Source organism: Hordeum vulgare, chromosome 3H (genome assembly GCF_904849725.1).
Source record: "Hordeum vulgare subsp. vulgare chromosome 3H, MorexV3_pseudomolecules_assembly, whole genome shotgun sequence".
NCBI lineage: Eukaryota > Viridiplantae > Streptophyta > Magnoliopsida > Poales > Poaceae > Hordeum > Hordeum vulgare.
In genome coordinates, this window is record NC_058520.1 from 118,680,299 (window position 1) to 118,689,694 (window position 9,396).

Genomic DNA, 9,396 nt, shown 5'->3' on the forward strand with positions numbered 1-9,396 from the left:
TAATGGCACCCCATGTTAGCCAATGGATTTTGTTTATGTTTCTGGTGAAGATGATTCGGATGAAGTAATGTTTGTTTCTTATGAATAAACGAAACTATGAATTTCAAATTACTTGCATGGTATATCTAATTGTAATGTGAGAATAGTTAAAGAGGGAAAGACTTGATGACACATATGCCCTTTGTATGGCTGGTAATTCCCGGACATACGCAGTTTGATTCCATATGGAGTCAATGACGTTTCATGGTATATCTAATTGTAATTGTCATTGATAGCCATACAATTCCCGGACATACGCAGTTTGATTCCATATGGAGTCAATGACGTTTGCTTGGTGAAGTTGTATTTAACAAAGAAGATACTCCCTCCGATACAAAGGTTATACTAAATCAGCAATAATTAAGATACCCCATGTCGTGAGCTCAAGTTACGATCCACAAACGATTCATCTTTTCTCCCAAGAGCGACCATTATCCCACGACACAGTTTCTCCACTCGACCAACCATGATTCATAGGGAGTGGTGTTCGCGACCCAGAGGCTTTTAACCAAGCGTTGCTTGCGAAGCAAGCTTGGAGGCTACTTTAGGTACCCTCTTCTTTATGCGCAAGGGTACTTAAAGCAAGGTACTTCCCTGAGAGCTCAATTCTGAATGCTACTTGCCCTGGAGGAGGATCATTCACCTTCAGGAGTATAATACATGGCCGTAATCTGTTGTTGGATGGACTAATATGGAGGATAGGAGATGGAAGTAAAATCAGAATCCACCATGATAACTGGATCCCAAGGAAAGGGAGTTTGACGCCACTAGGCCAGACTTACATCCCAAGGGATTAACAGGGTATGTGATTTATTGAACTCTCATGGATCTGCATGGGATTCACGCAAGATTCATGAAATGTTTCCGCCGGATGAAGCACATGAAATCATGCAGATTCAAATTGGGGGGCCGGCTGTGGAAGATTACCAAGCTTGGAATTATGCAAAAAATGGCATCTTTTCGGTGAGGTCGGCATATCATTTAAGGATGTCACGAAAAAGACTTAAATCTGGGCAGGCGGAGTCCTCATCAACGTTGGCAAGGCATAAGGCATGGCTCGGTTTATGGGAAGCGGTCGCTCCTGGTAAGGTAAAAACTCACATGTGGAGACTAATCAGGAATGGGTTAGCGGTTGGTTCAGAGCTTCATAGGAGGAGAATTAAGGCTGGGGTTTTCTGCATTGTATGTGGTCGAGAAGAGTCTAACTATCATAGGTTCTGGGGCTGCTGTCATTCAGCTATTTTTTGGAAGATTTTGCACTCGGAAGTGGGAGTTCTGGTGGCGATCCCGCCGGTTACCGCTAGCTCTCAGAGTGATATTTCCAAATGGATGCTATCATGGTTGGAGGATGCTTCAGAAGATGAGAAGGCGATTATGATGCAGGGGGTCTATGGTTTGTGGCTGGCTAGAAATAATGCAAGAGATGGAAGAAGAATTGATGAAACTGAATGCATTGTACGTGCGGTGATGAAACAGGTGGAAGACTGGCAAGTCACGCATGGACGCGAAAGTAGGGATGCAAGAGTCCCTCCTGTGCAACGCTGGGAGGCACCCGACTCTCGTTGGATTAAGGCTAATGTTGATGGTGCAACTTCAAAATTAGGAGAGAAGGGTGGAGCTGGGGTTGTGTTCAGAAATCATGAGGGGGGTGTTCTGGGAGGAGCGTGCCACTATTTTCCTCAGGGTAAAGATGCATCAACAATGGAATTACAAGCATGTCGACGGGCAGCGCAGCTCGCAGCTGAGGTGAATGCTAGTAAACTTCATATTGAGATGGATATCAAAGATATTGTAAGTAAACTCCCAAGCAAAGACAAAGACTTCTCGGTGCTGGGACCTCTAATTCAGGAAGTGAAAATGCTATTGGAGACGCGACAGCAATGGAAGGTGAGCTGGGTGCGAAGATCGGCAAATAATGCAACACATTTGCTAGCTGAGGAAGGTGTTTTGTCTAGTTTATGTAAGGTGTGGTTGTATGAACCTCCAGAATGTATTGTGCATACTCTTTCGACAGAGATCCCTGCCTTTTATGAATAAATAGGAAATAGGAGTTGGTTCCAAAAAAAAAACTAATCGATTATTGTGGAAAAGCAGTTGCAACGAGCGAAATATGGGGGGGGGGGGGATCAGTCTAACGAGCGAAATATAGATGTGCCCGTTTGTGTGGCAAAATCACGCAATCAGGGTCAATTTAGATTTGTCGCACCAAAGCTATATGTCTCGCCTACAGGGCGATATTATTGGGCGGCCCTAAAACTGTAGATGACCTCGTATTTTCCTTTTATTTTTGTATTACTTTTTGAAACTATTCCCTTTATTTTTATTGACTTTTCACTGTTATAATAGGGCCTTCTTTAGTTTTTCTAATTATTTCTTCGAGAATTTATTTTTGGTTTCCTTTGTTCCTATATTTGGTTTTTCAAAAAAATATCTATACATGTCTAAGTTTGTCATAAATATTGTATATTTTCAGTATACATTAAGAATATGTTTTTATAAAAAAATAACATTACTAATTTCTTTTTCCACATATATTATATATTTTTCATATGCATATTGAACATTTATTGTATACGTTTTAAAATCCCAAATAAATAATGATCATTTTTTATTTCGTATTTTTTTTTGAATACGTGTTAACATTTAGCAGTACATTTTAATTTTATTGTATGATACGAAACATGTTTCTAAACTATGCGAACATTTTTTATATTGGATAATTGTTTTTCCGAAATGTGTAACAAAAAGATATACTTTTTGCGGATTTGCGGGATTTTTGAATATCTTGTAAATGTAACGTACTTTTATTTGAATAGTTCGAAATATATATTTGGAATATTTTGTACTTACATTGTATAACCTTTCCTAAAAATATCACATACTTTTTTTTGAAATGCGTGAACATTTTCAAAATGCCGTATATTCATTTTTCGATGGTACACATGTTTCTAAAAGTTAAGCGATCCTTTTTTCATACTAAATGAACATTTTTTTAAATGTGTGATGAATACGACTATCCAATTCTGAGCCTGGTCTCGGATGCACCTGGTGAACTGTTAATTCATGAAAATACAAGAAAATCTTAGTTTGTTTTGCATGGAAGTTGTTTTGACTACTCGAGGTGCGTGCTAAATTTTAGAGTATTTAGACATCTGAGTAGCTCTCAGGTGCACAAAACAATAAACTTTTCCATAGACCCCACATCCAAAGTATCTTAAATTTGGCATGGACATCTCGCACTCAAGCATCTTTGTCCACGAAATGGAGTTTTTATTTATTTATTATATTTAACGAATTGTTTGTTCAGTCTTGGACTCATCTAAGCGAGAGAGCAAAAATGCCACTACCCAACAAACACTTTTAAAAAATGAAACTTTTTTCCATTAATATGTGTATTTAGTACTTTTCAAAATATAAACTGAAGTAAAAAAAGAACATACACAATATAAGTGCAATGAAATACTTGGTTACTATGTCGGTCCACTTAGAGGTTCTGCTCGTGGTGTGTTCCCGTGTCTCACATAAAACGAGATATAGACTCGCCTGCACCAAAGGCTCGTTTCATAAGAGTGAGAAATTGTTTGACGCCTCAAGGACGATTTGATTAATGTGGCATAGGCGTAGGCCTTGTGGGCATCAAGGCCCTTTCGGCCACGAGGTAGAGGCCAGAAACGAATGCGCCCAATTGGCCGGTCATGCAAGCATGAACGGTGTGTTTGTTGTTCCTCCCTACCAGTTTGTTGATGGTTTGCCTAAAAAACTAGCTTATTGATGGCATGCATTGCCTCGCCGATCTATTTTTACGATAGAGTATGACTTCTACTAATAAAGTGTTGAAAGATGGACATAAAATTTTTGTTAATATTTAGATGATGCAAATAGTTGAAAAGTATTGCGCTACTCATGCTATGTAATAAATCTGGACAAATTATTAGGAACCAATGAAACAATATCTGAAATATTATAACCTTGCGTACAGCCAAATAAAAGCCTAATCAATCACATGGATTGAAAAAAGTCATGGGAACAACGACCCATTAGGACTAGCGGGCCAGGGTCGTCAAACAGAGACATGACAGATATAAATGATCTAAATATGAAACCGGACGACTGAAATCACGGAGGGCATCAAAGAGATTGGTTTAGATGCAGTTTTACTTTCCTAAAAATGACTTCACGAGGTGAGGTGAGTCAAGGGACTATCTTAGGCAACGATTTGGTGTCAAATGGTTGAGGAGCATTGGCTAATAGCATGCACCTTTTGTTCTAGTTACCGAGTCGAGGACCGTCTATCCGATGAGTCTTCGTCATTAATCCTTTTCTAAGATACCATTATTTGGTCATAATCAAAATCCGATGACCGATATTGATTATATGTTTCTTCGCACCTTGCAAACTACGTCGATCAGGGATTATGTCGGCACTTTATCCGATAGTATCGTCGTGTCATAGTTTATGTATGAATATTTTCCATATCCTATGGACTCTACTATGTGTTTCATCGATGGTTTGAAGCTTGCAGTACGCTTGTTAGTTGTGAATCGAAAGCCTAGAGATCTTGACTGCACCTATGAGCTCACACTGTTATAGGAATAAAGATGGGAAGGTTCCCATGTTTCTAGTGCCAATAGGGGTGCACATGCTCTCCCTATGCCATTTTCACTGTGTCCTAAAGATATTGTGATAAGACCCCCATTCAAGTTTATCCATCATTTCCAGTCGAGGACAAATGAATAACACAATGTAACTATAATAAGGCCTAGGGATTATGCTTCATTTGCGGTAAAGTGTGGTTCCCTCGGCACCAATGTAAGCAGTTTGTCAATTGCTTCTGGTGGAAGTACTCATCTACACTGAAGTCCGTAATCTCTGAGACATTCACTCTTAAATCCCAAGGATGGTCGGAGGCTCCTAATTAACTTCAGTCCTTCGGTCATAATAGAACCACAACTTTAGAATTTCCAAGTGAAAAATGTACTGAATCTTCGAGCGTTGCATGCTCAAAACATCACTTAGGGACTTTTATGAAAAACCTTTTGAAAATCCTCGGATTCTCATGATCTAGTCTATTCATCCTTACATATCTCTTCACTAGATCATGCCTCTTTTTTTTCTTGTTCGTGATGCCTAGTCTGTTAGATTAGATAGACCTCCTACTTTTCTCAAGTATCATGATGCCACAGGGGGAGGACAGGCTTAGCATTGTGGTGAAGTACCCCTACTTATGCCAAGAGGTTTTTGGTTCGACGCGCCTCTCTGCATTGCACATTTTGGGGGCAAGGCTTGCCTCATATAATTCTTCCACATACCCCACCTTGTGTGGGAGCTTTTAGCACTAGGTTTGTCCTTTTTTCATCTTGGTGCCAAAGAGGGATAAGGAATTCTAGATCTATATTACCTTCATGAGAGCTCTAGTTTAGGGGGGGCGGGAGCTAGTTCTTTAGAGAGAGTGAGGGGGAATTGTAACCCTTGGGGATTATAACCATGGTTATGATAATTGCAAGACTTGCTCTTTTGAAGATCAATTGTGGTCATCTTAATGTCTAGCAGATTCCATTTTTCTCTTTATATTGTGCTTATATCTCACGTGACTCATGATTATCCTCATCTATCTGTTGCATGTGCATTGATATTCATGCATATGTCTTTCACATGATGCCTTAAAAGGAGAGAATAGTTCTTGTTATTTAATCCTTCTGCAGGTACATATCCCTACATAAGTGATCCGTGTGTGTGTGTTCCCTTAGGGTAATGCCCCTTGTAGTTTATACATGTTTCAGCTGGCAATTACTTTATGTTTCATTGATGGACATCCACTAGGATTCCTGTCATATAGAAGTGTTTGTCATATATTAAAATGATTGTGCATTGTATTCCAAAAGAAAAATTTTAATAATGCACAAATTTAGAACAACTCTTTTATATCATATCATATGTTCCTCAAAGCATCGCGGTCTTCATGATTATACTTTATGTAAAGCTTTGTTTTCATCAATTACCAAAAGGGGGAGATGTGGAAGTGCATCCTAGTTCCCTAGGTGAATTTTAGTAATTAATATAACATATCTCAAAGGACTAATGCTTATAAAGTCTATTTCAGATTGAGTCCCAAAATATACAACAAGGGAAATGAATAATGACCCCAATTATTTCATCGACAAGTGTTGTCTAAGCTCGGGAGTTCGTTCTTAGTTTTAGTGTCCATTGAGTACATAGGTATGTATATACTATAAGAGGATTGAGTTGCTAAGCTTAGTTTCTTTTTGTGTGCTTTTAAAGATCAAACTCCAAAGCTCTAAAAAGATTCCTTCATTTTTCCACTATCTCTTTGCATTTAGTATATTTGGAGCCTCCAACCATTTTCCCTTCGGATACTCTGAAGCACTTCCATAGATATCCCTACAGATCAAGTTTCTCATTCCTCTTGTACTGCTCGAACATTCTGAAGCTTCTTCGATCGGAATTTTGAAACGACTTCTAGAAGTGAGCACGTAGGTGAGTCGTTGGTTGGTTGATGCCTTAGAAGTACTTCTGGTTGGATTCTCCGAGCAATTTGAAAGTTGCCACCTTTAGCTTTGTTTGATCATTATTTACTAAACCTGAAGAACTTCTGAGATTTTCTGAAAAGTGTGTAATGATATGACTTTTTTGTCCACCCTCTATATATCCCCATCCGTGCCATTAATTCACTCAAAGCAACAACAAACATTCAAATCATATTTTGTGAGAAAGAACTTCACCTTCTTGTGCTGAGTTTAAAGGGCTTTCTTCACCAACACCCAACCTAGATTCAAGCTCTAATCTCCATCCTTGCTTTCCACTCGTACCTCTTCAATCAACAACCATATCTTAAGAGGTGTTGAGAGTGGAGGAGATTATATTTGAAACCCCAAGAGCAAAATATTCATCACTAAACAATCACAATGTAGTGAATTATTTTTTGTTCTTCACCACTAAATAAGTGCAGAGGAGATTGTGGTTCTTCACCATGCTTTATATCCTGCAGCATATTTTTTTTGACCGGTCATCAGGGGGGGATCCCCACCTGAATATTTTGCACAAAAAGTTGTCAAAGCCAAAAGTTTATAAGTGAAACCAGATCGAAAACCTACACAAGTTGACCCCGTTTATGAGGGAAACCAGGCCAAAAACCATGCAAGTAAGAAGGTTATAGAAGATGAGAAAAAATGCCATCCATGAGAAGTCATGACCTAGCTAGCAGGTAGAAATACCAACACCACCAGAGACACATATAGATGTGGGGTTCTGTCGAGGGACCACAATACCAAGACTCTGCAAACAACCTAGCGCACCAAACCGGCATGCGTACCGAGCTCCTCGGCACAACAAATGATCAACCATAATCAACAAGTGCCAAACCTGAACACAAACCTTGACTAGGAGATCTGCCACGCGCGATCGAAATGATTACCAGGTTGGGAGGCATGATTGCGCGAGACAACACCAAAAGCCCGAAGCTCGTTGCAGCACAACGGCAACCATGGGAGGGTCTTGAGCATGTCCAACAAAGGACGGATATCACACGAAGGACATGCGAAGAGAAGCACATGAAGAAGAAAATGCACCACTGTCTTCCCCAAGCTGGCCGCACCACCACCACCAAACACACCACACTGAACCATTCGCACCAATGGGAGCAGTCATTTGGGCCACCAAGATGACCCCTTCAAGGAGGTAGTGTTGTCGAAGACACAACACCATCATCCGATCCGGCAAGCCCGATCTTAGGTTTTCACCCGGTGGCCACAAAACAAAGTACCGTCGGTGCTGGAGGTCCACAACTACACCTCCTGCGAAGAAGACGGCGTCCATAGACGTTGTTGCCATCAACATCAACATAATCGATGCAAGGTTCCCACTTGGAGTTTGAGCACATCCCTACAGCAAGACGGCTTGTACCACGCAAAAGCAGATCCATGGGGAACAACTCGAAGACCACACCTCCAAGAAGGTATACGACACCCAAGAGTGATGTCGTTGTGGTTGTCTCACACGATAGTTGAGCAAGTATTTCTCCCAGAGCACCGCCGCAAGGAACCGATTCAAACCACCACATGCCAGATCCGGCCGGATCCGACCCACACACGCCGAGCCTACCAGATCCAAGCAATTTAGGGAAACACCACACCGCAACCCCTCCCACACTCCTACAAACGCTGAGGCAGAGCGTCCACCATAGGTAGCAGCACCGTGCGAAGATCACCGGTGGCCAACCCTGACCCCATCCAGCCGCAACCTTCTCACGGATAGAGGTTGGCCCTAGCCAACCACAACCGCACCAAGGGGGAGATGTCGTACCTTCAGATATGATGAATGAGAAGGCCTCCCGTCGCGGCTAGCAACCACGTGGGCCTCGTCGCATGAGCGGCCAAGGGTCCTGGCCACCAGCACCAGTGACGACATCCTCCCATCAAAGATGTCGTCGTCTTGCCACCCGGGGTCACCGCCCCGATGACCGCTGCCCTCCGCGTGAGAAACGGAGCGGCAAGATCCCCGTCGCCACCGTCACCGGTGGCCACGCGGGCTTGCCCCTCGACCTCCTCGAGTGGTGGCAAGGTAGAGAGTGGGCGGAATAGGTGGCGGTCGCCCGAGCGGACGACGTGGGGCCTGCTATCCCAGCCTCGCCTAGTTTTAGATGTTGATCCTATCCTGCGACATATAAGAGCAACTCCAACGTGTTGACCCATTTCGTCTGCGCATGTCCGTTTGGGTAGCGGCGGACAGAAAAGTCGGTCCAACACGCCGACCCAAACGGACGTGCATCCGCTTTTCGTCTGCATGCCAACCCATTCCCGTCCCATTTTTAGCCCAACTTGGGTCGACGCGAACATGAGACGGACGCATGTGGCGCATGCTGTTGGAAATATGCCCTAGAGGCAATAATAAATTAGTTATTATTATATTTCCTTGTTCGTGATAATCATTTATTGTCATGCTAGAATTGTATTGGTTGGAAACTCAAATGCATGTGTGAATACATAGACAACACACTGTCCCTAGTAAGTCTCTAATGGACTAGCTCGTTGATCAAAGATGGTCAAGGTTTCCTGGAAATAGAAAAGAATTGTCATTTGATAACGGGATCACATCATTAGGAGAATGATGTGATGGACAAGATCCTAACTATGAACGTAGCATGTGATCGTGTCAGTTTATTGCTACTTTTTTCTGCATGTCAAGTATCAGTTTCTATAACCATGAGATCATGCAGCTCCTGGGCACCGGAGGAATGCCTTGTGTATATCAAACGTCACAATGTAAATGGGTGACTGTAAAGGTGCTCTAGAGGTATCTCTGAAGGTGTCTGTTGGGTTGGCATGAATCGAGACTGGGATT

At 41.9% G+C, this 9,396-nt stretch overlaps 1 pseudogene; it reads right to left on the minus strand.

Moving 5' to 3' along the window:
* LOC123441554 overlaps positions 1–8,463 on the minus strand; it is a 32,075-nt pseudogene extending 23,612 nt beyond the window's left edge.
* Positions 8,464–9,396: the final 933 nt, after the last annotated feature.